The sequence below is a fragment of the Geotrypetes seraphini genome, chromosome 5 (assembly GCF_902459505.1).
Source record: "Geotrypetes seraphini chromosome 5, aGeoSer1.1, whole genome shotgun sequence".
In the NCBI taxonomy this organism is placed as follows: Eukaryota; Metazoa; Chordata; class Amphibia; order Gymnophiona; family Dermophiidae; genus Geotrypetes; species Geotrypetes seraphini.
In genome coordinates, this window is record NC_047088.1 from 249,575,046 (window position 1) to 249,587,182 (window position 12,137).

Genomic DNA, 12,137 nt, shown 5'->3' on the forward strand with positions numbered 1-12,137 from the left:
GGGGGGGGGGGGGAAGTTGGAAGGAGTCCGGCGTGGTTCGAGCTCCCGGCAGGTATGTGACTGTCAAGAGGAGGGCGGACAGGGGGCAGGCTGAGACTGCGGCTGCGGCTGCAGGGTCCCTCTCAGCTCCCTCCCCCCCCCTCCTCCCCGAGTCCCTGATAGGAGCCGCTGCAGCCGCTGGACTCGGGAGCGCTCAGTGCTGCCGAGTTCGGCCGGCCGAAAGCAGCGGGGGTTCGGCGCGGCGGCAGCGATTGCGCTTCGGCCGGCTCTGCTCTCCCGGGCCGACTCCTCTCCTTGTGGGCGATCCGGCGCCCCCGCCTGCCCGGGGCTGTAGGTCCGAGGGGGAGTCTCTCCTCTCCCCCTCCCCAGGACTGGGAGACCCAGCGAGGGCTGCAAACTTTACAGGAACTTTCCGCTCAGGTTCGGCTTTTTCTTGGCAGAAGTAGCTGGGTTTCGCCGAAACAAAAGGACTAGTAGAGAACGAAACGGCTGCTTTGGGTGAGTTTTTATTTTATTTTTTTAAATAAATCATCATCTATTTGTTATCATACCCTCTGCATCTCACACCTGTCAACGGGGAGTTAGTTTCCTTGTGTGTTTGGGTTTTTATTACATGTATTCATAGGGATGCAAGCAGGATTATTGGAGAAGGGTTGTGTTTTCCGAGCGATCGCTAGGATATTGCGCGTCTAATTTCTGGCTCAGCCCATTTGACCGAAAAAGAGGGTTTCGGTGTAGGGGGGACGACTACGAAGCCGAATTAGCAAGCGAGGATGTCGGCGGCTCGGGTGGAGTAGACGGCAGAGATTGTGGTTTTCAGATGCTAATGGAGATCTTTGTGGAAGGGGTTGGCCCCCATTAACTTGCAGCTCACGTCCCGGTGAAGATCAAACGCTGAGAGGGTGAAGAAGGAAGCCCTCCTCCCATCCACCCTGTCTGCTTGGGAACTTTTCTCAAGCCCAGATGTTGGATTTGAAAAATACAATGCAAAGAGAAAAAAAGTGCTTCATTTGTTTTCTGCAAAGGGCCATCGAGGAGGCTAATATTTCAAACGAAACAGAGCAGTTTTTTAATTCTTTTCTGGGGTTAAATCATTGTTCATTGAAATATTTGGCTGATGTCGGGTTTTAGCTGCTCTTTCTAATCTCTTTTTTTTAGGGGGGAGGGCAAGGGGCTATAGAGGTTCTTTTTTGATCCTGTATCACACAGTTTGGGATGAGGGAGACAGGGATCCATTCTTGTAGCTATGTAAAAATCCATCTCTAATTTGTTATCTTTAATTATATAGGGGGGGGGGGAGATTTTGAAATTTGGATTGCCATTTGCTCCCCCCTTCCCCAAGAAACAAAATCTCGCTAAAAACAGATTCCAGAGCCTCCGGGATTCAATTAGTGAGCGTCAAGCGGAGCTCATCAATAAAAAAGAAATGGAAATAAACCGAAATCACCAAAAACAGGGTAAAGCCAGGATCTCTCCCCCCCCCCCCCCCATTCCTGTTGGCATCATAGCTCCTCAGGGACAGACAGAACAATGTTAGCAGATGCAAAAAGTGTCCAGTGCCTGGAGACGAAGCACCAACTTTTCTGCTGGCTGCCTGATTTATAAGGGGGAAAACTCTGCCCCTAAAGCTTAGGTCACAGGGGTAGGCAATTCCGGTCCTCGAGAGCCAGAGTCAGGCCAGGTTTTCAGGATATCCACAATAAATATGCATGAGATAGATTTGCATCTCAAGGAGGCAGTGCATGCAAATCCATCTCATGCACATTCATTGTGGATATCCGGAAAACCTGACCTGGCTCCGGCTCTTGAGGACCGGAATTGCCTACCCCTGTCCTAAGGGGTCGCCGAACCTTGGCCTGCAACCTCTGTAATGCGAATATGGAAGTCTATAGATCGGAATGGTGTGAACTAAGCCTGTCTGCTATGCCTGCTGTCCAGCCTCCGATCAGCAGTCTTGTCCCGGAAAGATGCATCATGGTGGCCCTTCTGGCACAGGAAGGGAGAGTCGGGCAACCCCACCACTTCTCAGTGTGTCCTGGCATCTAATGCGATTTAATCTGAGTGCAAAGGTTTTGAGCAAGGCTCCCAGGAAAGAAAGCCATTCCGTTAATTGCGTTGAGATGGAAACATCTGTGCATCCTTTGACTGCTGGCTATGGATCAAACTAAACCTACTCATTAGACAGGTGCCTTTTACTGCTCTTTCCAGCGGCAACAATGTGCTTACGGACTGGGAGAAAGAGCAGGTCAACATTTCCAATGCTGGCAGCAGTACCTAATTTGCAAAAGGTTTATATATATCTATATTATAATAATAATAATAACAGTTTATATACCGCAGGACCGTGAAGTTCTATGCGGTTTACAATGATTAGAAAGATGCTACAAATTGAGTGGAACTTACATAGTTGGAGATTAGTGGCTAACAGTTGAAGAGATCAGTTGAGATGGAAGAGATTGTACAGATCAGCTACCTAGGTACTTCAAGAACAGGTATGTTTTTAGGTGTTTCCTAAATTCACCATAGTTATTTGCGTGCATAATTAGTTTTTTCGTCCTTCTGTGCTATGGGAAAGAGCTTTAAAAAAAACAAACAAACCCCAAAACCCCTCAGTATTTTAAGCAGAAACACCTGCCACTGGTTTGTGTAACAGACAGATTAAACCCGTGGGGTTTTGTCTTGGTAAAAAGTATATTGCACTTGTAAATTTAATTTTCCGGTGTTCTTCACTTAAATTTTACTGTATTGCCATCTCATGCTGATTCTGTCCTGATCTGAGAAAGGTCCTGCCAAGCTAGTCAAGAAATGTGTTTAAATTGGTTGAATAAACCTTATATGCATTTATATATATTAATGTTTTTAATGCATTCAGAATTTTGCAACAGTAAATTAGACAGTCATAAAAGTCAGTTGTCTTAAAATGGAGATTCATTGGGTGGGAGAGGGGGAGGATGTGCATTTATTTTTCTTTTCTGCCAATTGTTTTAACAGAATATATAAATTTATGTACAAAGCAGACCTAGGGCATTTTATCTCAGAGCATGCAGTTGACTTGTTTGGCAGAAAGGGGGCAGCACCAAACCAAGAGCCTGCAACAGTCTTATTGCACTATTTACAAGTACCATATCCTGATGTATCCAGCAGATTACATTGCATTGCATTATCCATAGTTTATATTCCGCCTATACCAAATCTTGGTTTGAGACATATTACAGAGCCAGCAAAAAAAAAAAAAAAAAACTCCAAACAAACCAAACAACCCTGGGAATTACAAATTTGAATTAATAATCATATACTTTTGGATAAAATAATTATAATACTTAACCGGAACAACATAGTTATTCTAACAATTCTAAGATCTTAAGATTGTAATTAATTAGTAATTACATATTTTTTAAATAAAATCGTTTTATAACTTTTATGAAAAACTATATAGTTTACCAGGAAAATGAATGCTGGGTTTTACTAAAAGGCGCTAGAGGTTTTCAGCAAGGACTGGTGAGATAAATGATCTGACACTCATAGGAATTCTATGTCATAGCATTTACCTTGTCAGCTCATGCTAAAAAAACCCCAAAACTCTAGTGCCATTTAGTGAAAGGTGTCCTAAGTGATTAGGCAAGGCATTTTAAAATTTAGCTGCCTGATTTAAAAAAAAAAGTGAAGAAAAAACTCTTTTAGACTTTAAGGGCTCCTTTTATGAAGCTGCGTTAGCGGTTTAACGTGCGTAATAGCGCACGCTAATTTGCCGGCCATGCTAGCTGATACCGCCTCCTCTTGAGCAGGCGGTAGTTTTTCGGCTAGTGCGGGGGTTTAACCAATAGGCCAAGTAGGCACGTGCCTAGGGCCCAAAATGGTCAGGGGGGGGGCCCGATGAAGGAGGGCATCAACATTGTTTTTTTCCAAATGGCGGCCCCTCCTGCATCGATCAGCAACGCGGGCCCCCCCCCCAATCAGCAACACGGGCCCCACCCCGATCGGTAACGCGGCCCTCCCCATCGACGGAAAGTAAGACAAGCAAGCAACGCGGGTAAGAAAAGCAACGGGAACTGTAATTTTGCAAGCGGTGCTGCTTGCCCAAAGCTTCCCTCTGACGCAGCTTCCTGTTTCCGCCTGGTCGCATGGTGGGGTGGGGCGGCGCAGGGGGCCCAGTGTACTTGTGTGCCTAGGGGTCCTCGACAAATTAATCCTGCCCTGAGCGCACGCTAAAAATGTGTGTGCGATAAAGCTGCTAACGCGGCTTCGTCAAACGAGCCCTAAGTCCTTGCAAGAAGGGAGGGATAATGAAAAAAATTGTGAGTTCTGTATTTGCAGTGAAAAACTGTTAACAAAGACATGTAAATTGGAGCCATTCCATGAATGATTTTGAATATTAAGCAGCATAATTTTTTTTTTTTTTTAAAAAGGGTTCTTCTCTCTTTAGAGTAAAAATTGAACATAATAGGGGGTAATTCTATTAAATTTCTTTAAAAAAAAACATATCGACTGGGTAGCTGTGTTTTTGTATAATTTGTAACTTTCTTGTCCGAACCTTAGGACACCCTAAATAAACTATATGACAGTAATCCAACCTAGTGTCTGCATTACCAGTCTGAATTTGTCCTGAAGTAGATATTTCTGAATTCGTCAGAGCTCGGGGCTCAAGGATCTATCGTACGAGGAAAGGCTGAAAAATTTGCGGCTGTACTCACTCGAGGAACGTAGGGAGAGAGGAGACATGATCGAGACGTTTAAGTATATTACCGGCCGTATCGAGATGGAAGAAGAGATTCTCTTTCTCAAAGGACCCTCAGCCACCAGAGGGCATCCGCTCAAACTCAGGGGCGGGAAATTTCATGGCGACGCCAGGAAATATTTCTTCACCGAGAGAGTGGTTGATCCTTGGAACGAGCTCCCGGTGCAGGTGATCGAGGCAAACAGCGTGCAAGAATTTAAGAGCAAATGGGATGCCCATGTGGGATCCCTTAGAGGGTTAAGCCAAGGGAACCTGTCACCAGGAGTGAGATCCCTATGATAGTAGACTTGGGGGTGGGTCAGTAGAGTGGGCAGACCTGATGGCCCTTATCTGCCGTCATCTTCTATATTTCTATGTAACAGAAAGCAACTTCTGCCAAGAGGGCTAATGTGCTCTTCCATGGTTAAATTCTGATCTAGAACTATGCAAAGAATCTTCAAAGAAGACGTCAATCTGCAAAAGGGCGATTCTTTTTTCTTTTATTTATATTTTTCTTATAACAGTGAACAGTGATAAACAAAGCTATCAAGCATAATCTAAAAGGCATCTGCTTTTGACCCAATCAAAAGGAATTTTGGTTTTTTCACTATTCAACTTAAGCTGACTAGCGGTCAACAAGGAGACAATAAGACCGAACAACAAAAGAACCAAAAGGTCCAACTTCGTCTGCAGTGAAAAAACAGACCAGAGCAAACAAACCAAAACTGCAGACTTGTACACGGTGCAGGCAAATTTTATTTTGACAAATAAATCTTAACTAAAAACCTTTTACCAGACAGGGGACCCAACACGGTCCGTGTTTCGGACAACCTTCATCAGGGGTCCATGGTAATAAAGATAAAAAGAAATATATCACAAAAAGAAGCCTGGAAAAATAGCGTTTGGTAGCACACCAGTGAATCTCTGAAATGCACTACAAGTTCGTCACAGTGCATTTCAGAGATTCACTGGTGTGCTACCAAACGCTATTTTTCCAGGCTTCTTTTTGTGATATATTTCTTTTTATCTTTATTACCATGGACCCCTGATGAAGGTTGTCCGAAACACGGACCGTGTTGGGTCCCCTGTCTGGTAAAAGGTTTTTAGTTAAGATTTATTTGTCAAAATAAAATTTGCCTGCACCGTGTACAAGTCTGCAGTTTTGGTTTGTTTGCTCTGGACAATAAGACCGATACATTTTTCAGCCTTTTCTTTAATGCCAGAAATATCAACATAAGCAGGAATTAATACTGTGATGTCCTCAGCATATATAAACACACGCAAACTGGCCTTTTGTGATTTCAGATCCCAAAGAGAGCATGAAAACATTAAACGAAACTGGAGAACGTGTGGATTCATTGAGCAGTCCACTTGTCCGAATGTGATCCATTCATCTTTACCAAATATATCTAACATTGGTTGAATTGGTTAAATCTTGAAATTGGTTCAACATGGTGTTTACGACATTTTGCCGGATTATCTAGCAAAATGTTTGTTAATATATAGACCATCGAGAGCAGCGAGGTCTGAAAATCGTTTGTTACTTGATACAAGGAGAATGAATAATGTTCGATATGTAAGAACTAAAAAAAATCCTGGTTTTCTATAACTGGGCCGCTGGTAACTTAAGATTTTGCAAAAACTTGCTGCAGTTCAGAAAACTCCTTAAAACTTACCTCTTTGCACAGGCGTTTTTCAGTTAATGCTATTAGTTCGAATTATATACCCCTTTCTTTGATGAATAGGGTAAAGTTTCTTAAACTTTGCCCCGCCTTTGTCTGTTTAATTTTTTTTTTTCTTTTTAACTGTATATGGTTAAAACTCTGCATGTAAATTGTGAGCCACTTTGATCGACAGTAGAGAATGACACGGTGACAAAATTCATCATCGTTCCCGTCCCCACGGATAATCGCGGGAAACCATCTTCATGTCATTCTTTAAGGAGAGAGGGAAGAATCAGAGTTTGAATGGCCACAACCACTGACCCACAAGCTTTGCTCTGAAGAATGCTGGTGTAGAAGGACTGAGGTTGAAACAGACACTTCAGAATGACAGTCTCTGGTATCCAGAGCAGATATTGTGATGTCATAATGCCTCATTCCACCAGTGCCTAAGAGTCAATCACATCAGTGATGTCACAGTGGCTTCATTATCCTTGGCTCCCATAAGAATCGGAGTATGAATGGCCACAACCACTGACCCGCAAGCTTTGCTTTGAAGAATGCTGGTGTAGAAGGACTGAGGTTGAAACAGACACTTCAGAATGACAGTCTCTGGTATCCAGAGCAGATATTGTGATGTCATAATGCCTCATTCCACCAGTGCCTAAGAGTCAATCACATCAGTGATGTCACAGTGGCTTCATTATCCTTGGCTCCCATAAGAATCGGAGTATGAATGGCCACAACCACTGACCCGCAAGCTTTGCTTTGAAGAATGCTGGTGTAGAAGGACCGAGGTTGAAATAGACACTAGAAAATGACATGGGATTATTTCCTGCGGTTATCCGCGGGGACGGGAACGGTGATTAATTTTATCACCGTGTCATTCTCTAATCGACAGCGGGTTTTAAATAGATAACAGATCCCCACCTCCATCCCAGGAAGAGCCATGTAGGTCAGCATAAAGAAACGTGATTCAAAACATTTTCTTACCGACTATGTGCAATATAACATCTATTAATTAAAGGGTGTAAGGTGTTTGTAGACATACATTTAAGTACATCCAACAAAAATTAATTTCTGTTCTTCCCCCAACCCATATCCCTGCCATAATCTGTTAAGAGATTGGAAGCCTAGCAGAAATAGTCCTCATTAAATAATGAAAAGTAACATAGTTCTTTGTGAATTCCATATGTTACTTTTATTTGGAGTCAGCTTTACAGAACTGGCCTTAGGTGCAAAGTTCCATGGGTACAAATGAATCTGCTGACCTGGTAAAACAGTTTTCAAAGAAAATTAGCTGATACTTTGTAATGTTTCTGCAGGGCCTGATTCTTGACAACGCATGTCCTGGTGGCAGGCGGTGGCAGACATCCTACTGCCGTTGGGCAGCCAACAGGAACAAATGTTTAAAAAACCCCCCAAAACTCTCCCCGAGGCAGGATGCCCACATTGAAGGCCTCCGCAGTATGTCTAAAGAGACGCATACTGATGCTTAAGCATGCACAAGGCAGGGTGTGACTTTACTTAGAAATGGGCTTAAGCGCAGGTACGCCTCCTCCATAGATGGGAGACAGGGGCCTGAAATGTAGGCCTGAACCGGAAGCTTTCTCTCTGACGTCGCAACGTCAGAGGGAAGGCTTCCGGATGAGACACGGGATGCGCGAGGAGCCGCCGCCCACAGCTTTGTGCACAGAAACGATTGCAGCAGTGAGGAGGAAGGAGTCGGCCAGAAGGTAAAACACCTGGGGGCGGCAGCGAGGAAAATGCTGCATTGCCCTCAAACTGGCGCACAGTCACCGCGGGCCGCATAGAACGGCCACGCGGGCCTCCCACGGGCCTTGTATTTGACACATGTGGTTTAGAGGGCTTGAAGGGAAATATATATCATGAGACAATAAATGACAACAGATGGTCCATCCACTCTGCCAAACAAGGTGACCAGAGTTATATTTGCAACTCTATGTAGGTTAGACCTCTTTATGCCCTGTGTAAAGCATGAAGTTTTGCTTTGTTTTCATCCTATTTCTCTATAGGGATCCTCTGTGTTTATCCATGTATTTTTGACTTTTGGTTTGGTTTCCACAACCTCCACAAGAAAGGTATTCCAGGCATCCACCACCCTTTCCATAAAAAAGTACCATATTATACTCAAATATAAGCTGAGATTTTTGGGCCCAAAAATGGGGGTCTCAGCTTATATTTGGGCCAACGCCCACCCCCACTCCCTCCCAGACTTGTTGCAGGCCTCCACTGCACTTGCCGTAAGACCTGGTGGTCCAGCGGTGGGCTGGGACAGAAGGGATCCCACTTGCCTCCTGTCCCGGCCGACTGTTACAACTTTTACCTCCCTCCCACCTCTCCTGCATACTGTTAAAATCCCCAGTGGTTCATTGGTGAACCAGAGCAGGAGCGGTCTTCCCGCGCTCCTGCCCCATGCAGAGCCGCTAGTGATTGGCTGCCGCGAGTCCTCTCATGGATTAGAGCCCATGATGTTTAAATATAGCCAAATTAATAGTAATGTATTCCCTGTCCCTTTCTGTTCCACCATAGAAACATGACAGCAGATAAAGGCCAAATGGCCCATCTAGTCTGCCCATCCACAGTAACCATTATCTCTTTCTCTCTCCAAGTGATCCCACGTGCCTTTCCCAGGCCCTCTTGAATTCAGACACAGTCTCTGTTTCCACCACCTCTTCCGGAAGACTGTTCCATGCATCTGCTACCCTTTTTGTAAAAGAAAATATTTCCTCGGATTACTCCGGAGCCTATCACATCTTAACTTCATCCTATGCCCTCTCTTTGCAAAGTTTCCTTTCAAATGAAAGAGACTCGACTCATGCGCATTTACATTACTTAGGTATTTAAATGTCTCTATCATATCTCCCCTCTCCCGCCTTTCCTCCAAAGAATACAGATTGAGATCTTTTAAGTCTGTCCCCATAGGCCTTATCACAAACACCACACACCATTTTAGAAGCCTGCCTCTGGACCGACTCCATCCTTTTTGTATCTATTTGAAGGTTCAGCCTCCAGAATTGTATAAAATATTCTAAATGAGGTCTCGCCAGAGTCTTATACAGAGGCATCAATACCTCCTTTTTCCTACTAGCCATATCTCTCCGTATACAACCTAGCATCCTTATAGCTTTCACCGTCACCTTTTCAACCAGTTTGGCCACCTTAAGATCATCACATACAATCCCGCCCAAGTCCCGCTCTTCCGTCATGCATATCAGTTCTTCACCCCCTGAACTGTTTTTGCAGCCCAAATGCATGACCTTGCATTTCTTAGCATTCAATTTTAGTTGCCAAATTTCAGGACCTACAAGGTAAGTGTAGATGCCTCGCTCCATTCTTGGCGTCAGTGTGTGATTTTGTTCTAACGCGGATCAGATGCGCAGTGTTCTTTGCAGAACTGGGGATCACCTCCGGAGCACATACCAGAAGGAGCACATGAACTGTGGCTTAGCGAGGGTGAAAGGCACCCGGGTGCTGGCGCCCCACCCCCATCCACTCTGTCCCTGCCCCCTCCTGCTGCATATGCGTTCCCCTTCCCTTCCCCCAAACCTCTTTAACGTTCCTGGTGCGAGCAGCAACCGCAACCTGCTGTTCATGCCAGCGTCAGCTCTTCCTCTGACGTCACTTCCCAGGTGCAGGTCCAGGAAATTACATCAGAGGAGGAGCTGATGCTGGTACAAACAGCAGGATTTGGTTGCTGCTCGCACCAGGAACGTTATAGAGGTTTGGGGGCAGGGAAGGGGCGTGTGTGTATGATAGTGGGAGGGGGGATGGAGAAGCAACGAGGGGAGGGGGAAGGCAAATAGGACGGGTGCTGGCGCCCTCTCCAAGATTCCTCCAGGGACGGACTGCTCCCTCCCCCTTACTATGCTACTGTGTACACGGACTACAACCAAATGCATTCTGGGAGATAATGGATTGGCATGACCAAAGACCCTAGTCCTACTTCTCATGTGGGGAGTGTGTGGCGCAGTGGTTGAAGCTATAGCCTGAGAACCCTGAGGTTGTGGGTTCAAACCTACCCTGCTCTTTGTGACCCAGGGCAAGTCACTTAATCCCCCCATTGCCCCAGGTACATTAGACAGATTGTGAGCCCACTGGGACAGACAGGGAAAAATGCTTGAGTACCTGAATAAATTCATATAAAATGTTCTGAGCTTCCCTGGGAGAACAGTATAGGAAATTGAATATATAAATAATGTGAAAAGCTTCAGCCTCTGATGACCAGAGCTGGTATTGTGACATCATAATGCCTCATTCCACCAATGCCTGAGAGCCAACCTCATCAGTGATGTCACAATGGCTTGATTGTCCTATACTTGGCTCACTTCTGCTACATTTTAAAGCTACAGTCTCAGCACCCTGAGGTTGTGAGTTCAAACCTTGTGACCCTGGGCAAGTCACTTAATCCCCCCATTGTCCCAGGTACATTAGATAGATTGTGAGCCCACTGGGACAGACAGGGAAAAAAGCTTGAGTATCTGAATAAATTCAGGTAAACCATTCTGAGCTCCCCTGGGAGAACAATATAGAAAATTGGATAAATAAAGAAATGCCTAATGGTCAGTCAGATGGATGACACAGCTGCTGTACAACGCACCAGACCCTTTTCTTCCCAACTGGCACCTTGCACTGGCTAGCAAATGTTTTTAGCTCACTGAAATAACCTTAGACACAGAGTTAATTGACTACACAGGCTATTAGTCAGCTAGATGAGGCAGTTGGTCCAAGTTAAATTCAAGGGCAGATGTTAAACAAAAAAATAATGCCTTACCAAACCCTCTATTTTCACATAAAATAGAGCTGTTTCTCCTTGTATGTATGTAAATGATAATGATGCTCATATATTGAAAAGGACACAATTAATTGGGTAGTACTAGGCCAGTGGTCTCAAATCCGTGGCCCGCCAAGTCCTATTTTGAGGCCCTCAGTATGTTTATCATAATCCCAAAAGTAAAACAGAACCGTTTCTTGATCATCTGTCTCTTTATTATTAAGGGGGTTTGGTTTGTGCACACGTAAGAGTACTCCGTTTGCTTTGCTGTGTGATTTTTCTTTATACTTTATTGAAAATCTTAATAAATATATTCAAACATAAGACTTAGCCAAAAGGAAAGATTTATAAACTATAAGATAGGAGTCTTTGAAAATAGCTCTTGTATAAACGACCCTTTACCGATGGAAAAGCAAACAAATTACAGTTATGTCTTGGGCGTTGTGAATTAATGAATAAAAAAATGATCCACAAGATAATCAGGTGATAACCATGTAAGACTTTATAGCATGTACAACCAAACTTAAATCTGACTCTGGCCTCGACTGGTAACCAATGTTGTCTTTGGCAATAAGGTGTGACAGGATCTGATTTTTTTTCGGATTGAATATTAATCCAACTGCCATGTTTTGTACGATGAAGATTTTTCTGATAACTCGCTAAGTAAACGACACTTCTCCTTCCGAATCCGCGGGTTTATTTCCCGTGAATTTGGTTATTTGCGATATTTTGAGCCGGATTTTTTTTGTCTAGTTTTTAAGAACATAAGAATCGCCACTGGCCGAGTCAGACCAGCGGTCCATCATGCCCAGCAGTCCGCTCACGCGGCAGCCCTCTGGTCCAAGACCAGCGCCCTAACTGAGACTAGCCCCACCAGCGCACGTTAAAGGCTTCCGGACCTCCCCAGACCTTCCCTGGTGGTCTAGCGATGACGCAGGGCAGGAGCGATCTTCCTACGCTCCTGCCC

The 12,137-nt window shown here is 44.6% G+C and overlaps 1 protein-coding gene across 1 annotated transcript in view; it reads left to right on the plus strand.

Annotated features, from left to right (window-relative positions):
- The first annotated feature begins 477 nt into the window (after nt 1–477).
- The window catches only part of SEMA5B (semaphorin 5B), a 653,562-nt gene continuing 641,902 nt past the window's right edge, over nt 478–12,137 (plus strand). The window contains exon 1 of the mRNA XM_033946987.1: nt 478–498. The gene's annotated coding sequence lies outside the window, so the exon portion shown is untranslated. The remainder of the gene's footprint in view (nt 499–12,137) is intronic.